The sequence below is a fragment of the Dama dama genome, chromosome 8, assembly GCF_033118175.1.
Source record: "Dama dama isolate Ldn47 chromosome 8, ASM3311817v1, whole genome shotgun sequence".
Taxonomy (NCBI): Eukaryota; Metazoa; Chordata; class Mammalia; order Artiodactyla; family Cervidae; genus Dama; species Dama dama.
Genome location: NC_083688.1, coordinates 19762326 through 19768572, shown reverse-complemented (window position 1 = coordinate 19768572; position 6247 = coordinate 19762326). Strand labels below are relative to the sequence as shown.

At 45.5% G+C, this 6247-nt stretch overlaps 1 long non-coding RNA gene across 1 annotated transcript in view; it reads left to right on the top strand.

Moving 5' to 3' along the window:
- Nucleotides 1–411: 411 nt before the first annotated feature.
- The window catches only part of LOC133060410 (uncharacterized), a 28741-nt gene continuing 22905 nt past the window's right edge, over nucleotides 412–6247 (top strand). The window contains exon 1 of the long non-coding RNA XR_009693765.1: nucleotides 412–677. This is a non-coding gene — a long non-coding RNA (uncharacterized LOC133060410). The remainder of the gene's footprint in view (nucleotides 678–6247) is intronic.

Sequence of the window (6247 nt, the reverse complement as noted above, 5' to 3'; positions counted from 1 at the left end):
TAGTGGAGTGGGTTGCCATTTCGTACTCCAGGGATCTTTCTGACCCAGGGATTGAACCCACATCTCTGGTGTCTCTTGCATCGGCAGGCGGGTTCTTTACCATTAGCACCACCTGGGAAGTCCCCTTTCTCCTGGGACAGCAGGTATACTCTTGGCAGGGCAGTGAGTGGTCCCTTTGCTGCTGTGTGGAGAGTGGGTTGGAAAGAGATGGAGAGACAATGAGGAAGCCATTATGATAGGCGAGCAGGTGGGATGGGTTGAATCTAGGGGTGGAAGTGGCTGCGGGAAAAAGTGAATGAATTAAGCATATGTTTAGGAGGACAGGTAAAGGAGGGAGGGGTGCGGTCAAGATTGCTCCAGGTTCTGAGTGACCAGGTGTGGGAAGACAGCTTCATTGTTGGGGTGGTTTTGAAAGAGGGCCTGATTGTGACTTCCTGTGACGACTTCCTGCCCAGGCCTCTCACTTCCTGTTTAGCCCTCCACTCCACACCCCTTTTGTGTAGGATTGGAAATACCCATGCGTCATCCACATGAAGATGTCAGGCTGTGGGAAGGACAGACCTGGAACCAGAAAGGGACCAAGGTGGGGTAGTCCCCGTAGGAGCACACAGAAGGAGTGGCAGGAAAACCAGGGTGGTGTCTGCAGGCGCCAAGAAAAGAAGGTACTTCAGGAGAGGGTGAGTGATACTGGGAAGGCCGATTGGGCTGAGAGCACAGGGATGGAGCTGGCCGGACATGGCGCAAAGTATCCAGCAACATGGCAGCAAGAAAGGGCCACCGAATGCTATGACGGGCCCCATTAGAGTGGGCTGAAAAATGGAGGCAGGTGTTACACTGAGATTTCTCTTGGGTTCTCCAACCAGGAAGAGCCCTGTCTCAGGCCTCAGAAAAGGGAAATGTCTTCAGGAATCACTCTGAAACTCCAGTCAGTCGATCTGACTGGGCATCTTACACGCTTCAGAGCCGGCCCGAAGACAGAGTTGTTACATGTTTAATCTTTAATCTTATCCCTTTTACAGAAGAAAACTGTGAACCCACGAGCTCTGCCCTTTACCATTAATCTCAACTATTGCTAAAGAGAAAAATCAGAAAAAATGATTACCGGAATAATTAGCTCAGAGCAAACAACACTCCGCCTATGCTAGGTAGATTGCTGTGATTACCAATGCCTGTTGGAGCCCCTGAAGGCAAAGGTCAGATTTATTCTGGTAACTGGGCACAGTTGGACCTTTGATCAGTGAGAGTAAAGAGAGAGAGAGAGAGAAGTGAGAAGCCTTTTTTCACAGAGATGACAAACACAGACACAGAACGCCTGCTTAAAGGGCTATTAGAAATGTCATGCTACCCAAAGACCTGCCTCACCTGCTGGTCACTAACATGGTCTGTAAGTTTCTCAGCAGAGTTTTGTTCCCTGAAGTAAGGGATTGTGCACCCATTAAAAACAGGTGCACCTTGAAGGACAGAGGATGGAGGAGGCATAATGATCCACAGGGAAAAGCACAGTAATGGTGGAATGAGAATCCAAGAGGGGCCCACGCACCTCACCAAGAGAAGTCCCCACGCACCAATGAGACAAAGCCCATGGGCCCCAGTCAAGAGCCCGTGCCCCTCATCGAAGACCCAACTCAGCCCCCCAACATAAGAAATAAAAATAAATTTAAAATTTAAGAGTTAACCTGGAGAAGGAAACGGCAACCCACTCCAGTATTCTTGCCTGGAAAATCCCATGGACAAAGGAGTCTGGTGGGCACAGTCCATTGGGGGTCACAAAAAGTCAGACAGGACTGACTGCATGTGCGTGCGCGCGCACACACACACACACAACTTCTGGACATTAGCCAATCTGACCTCCAGGAGACTAAGAGGGTGAGGTTGAAACTTGCAAGGCAACCCCCCAAGTGAACTCTGAACTTCACTAGCTAGCTCCTCTGTGGAGGCAGAGTGCCCTGAAATAGCGTAAGAGAGAACTGTGCTGTTATTCTTGTCTGAGGTCGTACTCCAGATCCTCTTTCATAGGAGAGACCCGATTTTGATGAACTTCTTAAACGTGATCGTGCTGAGTTCATTGATGTTAGTGTCCTCTTTGCTGTGATCAGTAGACTGATTTGAGAATTGTATCATCACTGTGTAATAAGACTGGACACCACTGTTTGCCATCGTTTCCTCTTGTCATCCTGTGTATGGGGGTTGAGGGAGAGGGAATCCATTCCAGATTCATGAATAAATGATTTTTAAAATTCTGCCCTGAATAAACTGCAGCTGATAGTAAAAAATAATAATAAAATTTAAGGGTTAAAATTTTTTAAAAAATTAAAAGAAAAAGAGAATCCAAGAGGAGAGGTAGGAAAGCCCTAGTCTGATCGGTTCAGTTCAGTCGCTAAGTTGTGTCCAACACTTTGCGACCCCATGGACTGCAGCACGTCAGGCTTCCCTGTCCATCACCAACTCCCGAAGCTTGCTCATACTCATGCCATCCAACCATCTCATCCTCTGTCATCCCCTTCGCCTCCTGCCTTCAATCTTTCCCAGCATCAGGGTCTTTTCCAGTTAATGAGTTCTTCACATCAGGTCGCCAAAGTGTTGGAGTTTCAGCTTCAGCATCAGTCCTTCCAATGAATAGTCAGGACTTATTTTCTTTAGGATTGACTGGTCTGATCTCCTTGCAGTCCAAGGGACTCTCAAGAGTCTTCTCCAACACCACAGTTCAAAAGCATCAATTCTTCAACGCTCAGCTTTCTTTATAGTTCAACTCTAACATCCATACATGACTACTGGAAAAACCATAGCTTTGACTAGATGGACCTTTGTTGGCAAAGTAATGTCTCTGCTTTTTAATATGCTGTCTAGGTTGGTCATAGCTTTTCTTCCAAGGGGCAAGCGTCTTTTAATTTCATGGCTGGAGTCACCATCTGCAGTGATTTTGGAGCCCAAGAAAAGAAAATCTGTCCCCGTTCCCATTGTTTCCCCATCTGTTTGCCATGAAGTGATGGGACAAGATGCCATGATCTTAGTTTTCTGAATATTGAGTTTTAAGCCAACTTTTCACTCTCCTCTTTCACTTTCATCAAAGGGCTCTTTAGTTCTTCTTTGCTTTCTGCCATAAGGGTGGTATCTGAGATTACTGATATTTCTCCCGGAAATCTTGATTCCAGCTTGTGCTTCATCCAACCTGGCATTTCACCTGATGTACTCTGCATATAAGTTAAATAAGCAGGGTGACAGTGTACAGCCTTGACATACTCCTTTCCCAATGACTTAGCACTCATGCAAGCAAAACAGGGTTTTAGAAGCTTAGTCTGAACATCTGTGCTCTTTTGTGGAGAAGGTATTTTATGAGGGCTGCTTCATAAGGATGGTCAGGTTGTGCATGGCACACCTCTGAAACAACATTTATTTCACAGCCAGGGTCTCCTGCAGAGGCCCTAACTGCAGTTTTCTGAAGGTGAGGTGCACTTGTCTGAGAGATATAGCCACAGGACATACATTCCTACAATGCAAATTCCTACAGTGTCTTTTTAACTGTGCAGGACAACACACAATTGAGTGTTCGGGAGATAATTTTTTAATGTCAGTGGTGGAAGTGTCTTTCATTCTAGTTTCTGCTTTAAAAGCAAATAGAATAGAGGCTCAGATCACCAGTCTCATCCAGGCTGTTCTGGGCCAGTGATCATGGGCTTTCAGATCCAGATGTTTTTCTGCTGTGCCAGAAGTTCACCTTGTATCCGCTGAAATGGTTGGAGAGAAGAGGACTGGCCAGGGCAGAGATCTAGGGTTTTCCCTCTCCAAGCCAAGGTGTGTGAGGAAGATGAACAGTCTTACATTGTGACTGAGAGTGCAAACCCAGGGAATGGGTATATTTGTACCTCACACCACTTGCATATGTGGGTGTGTGTGCTGTGAATGGACAATGCAACTCTGCCCCCCTCCAAAAAAAAGAATTTGAAAGTGCTTCAAGGCAATGAATTAGAATATGAAGAATCTAGGAGTACGTCTTCCTTTTCTAATTCCTAATTTCAGTTTATGGAAATGTTCAGCTCCATTAGAAAGCAGAATTTTCTGTCTCTGAGCTCTTGAATTTGAATTTTATCATGCCTGATTTTTTTACTTTATTTTCAAAGCTCTGAGTTGGGTAGTTAGTGCCACCTTCAAAACATTCTGGGCTATTCTGGACATTCAGGGCAATTGGATGTGTTTGTTTGCCTCCCCCTCAATACTGAGGTCTTTCTGCATGAATGGCGTCACTTGGCTGAGCTTTAGCGGCCGCTGGAAGCTACATTGTCAAATGCATCATAGACACAAGAGGGCGGTGTGTGCTTAGGAGTCAACGTGGGCGAGACATGCACCCCCTGCAGCAATGTCTGGGTTAACTCCCGGACCTAAAAGGGATTCATAAAATAGGTTCTCGAGGGGCGAGATTGGCCCTAAACTTCATCAAAGAGGCCCCAACATAAAGTCAGCATAAGGAGACAGCCTGGCAGGAGCTGGGGAGGAATTCACATTCTTGTGTTTGGAATCATGGCCCTGTCTGTGCCACAATCTATGCTCATGATGGTTGTAATCGAGACACGGCCTTGTGGGGCTATTCAGAAAAGTCAGACTTCAAGACTGCAGAGAGTCTGCCACTGTCTCGATACCTGATCACAGAAACCTTATTCTGAGAAAGTCCCTCCTTCATTTGTGGGAAACTTATTGTGCACGTGCTATGGGCCAGGCCTGAGCCTTGGGACTCAAACAGCCCTGAGTCAGATAGCCCTGGCCCTAACCTCCTAAAGCTTACTTTCCAATAGGAGAGCGGAATGAGCAAACAGGACACAAATCATTAACTTCAGAAACATTCAGTGTTCCCATCTTGTAGTTTCTTTTCTTTCTCGGCCGGTCCCAACCAGCACCATTTACATTGTCTATTCTTTTATATTAACTGAGCTATCGTTGATTTACAATATGATATGTTACAGGTATATAACATAGTAACACTGTAAATCAGTAATGCTTCTGTGAACATTGGGGTGCACGTATCTTTTTGAATTAGTGCTTTCATTTTCTTTAGATATGTTTACATACCAGGAGTAGAACTGATGGGTATTATGATAACCCTATTTTTTGTTTTTTGAAGAACATTCATATTGTTTTCCACAGTGACTGCACCAATTTACATCCCCAACAACAGTGTACAAGGGTCCCTTTTCTCCACATCCTCACCAACTTTTGTTATTTGTGGTCTTTTTGATGAGCGCCATCCTGACAGGTGGGGCTTCCCTGGTGGCTCAGTGGTAAAGAACCTGCCTGCCGATGCAGGAGATGCAGGTTCGATCCTTGATCCTAAAGGATCCCCCGAAGAAGAAAATGACAACCCACTCCAGTGTTCTTGCCTGGGAAATCCCCTGGACAGAGGAGCCGGGTGGGCTACAGTCCATGGGGTCACAAAAAGTTGGACACAGCTGAACAACCAAACAACAACAATGCTGACTGGTGTTCAATGGTATCTCATTGTGGTTTTGATTTGCATTTCTCTAATAATTAGTGATGCTGAACATCTTTTCCTGTGCCTGCTTGGCCAGCTGTATGTATTCTTTGGAAAAATGTCTCTTCAGGTCTCTGCCTGTTTTTTAATGGGGTTGTTTGTATTTTTGAGGTTGGGTTGTATCAGTTGTTTACATATTTTGGATAGTGATCCCTTATCAGTCATATCATTTGTAAAAACTTTTTCCCATTCAGTAGGTTGTTTTTTTATTTTGTTGATGGTTTCCTTTGCTACACAAAAGCATTTAATTAGGTTACATTATGTATTCTTATTCTGAGAGAGAATGCGAGTCACACATTCAACTCCCAAGCATGGCTGCAGGCCACATTTTTAGAGATACCATCTGGCTGCAGTTGATCTGACAGTCTAGTGGAGAGTGGAGATTGCAACAGCCTTCTCCCAAATGAAAGTGGGTGAGGGAAGCGTTTCGTCATTGCCATGGAGATGGTCTCTGGCCTGGCCTGTTTGCATTCAAATGACTTGGGGCTTTACTCAACAAAGTGATATTCATTGGAAGGACTGATGCTGAAGCTGAATGAAGCTCCAAAACGTCGGCCACCTGATGCGAAGAGCTGACTCATTGGAAGGGATTCTGATGCTGGGAGAGATTGAGGGTGAAAGAAGGGAGCGACAGAGGACGAGGTGGTTGGATGGCACCACCGACTCAATAGATATGAATTTGAGCAAACTCTGGGGGATAGTGGAGGACAGAGGAGCCTGGCATAC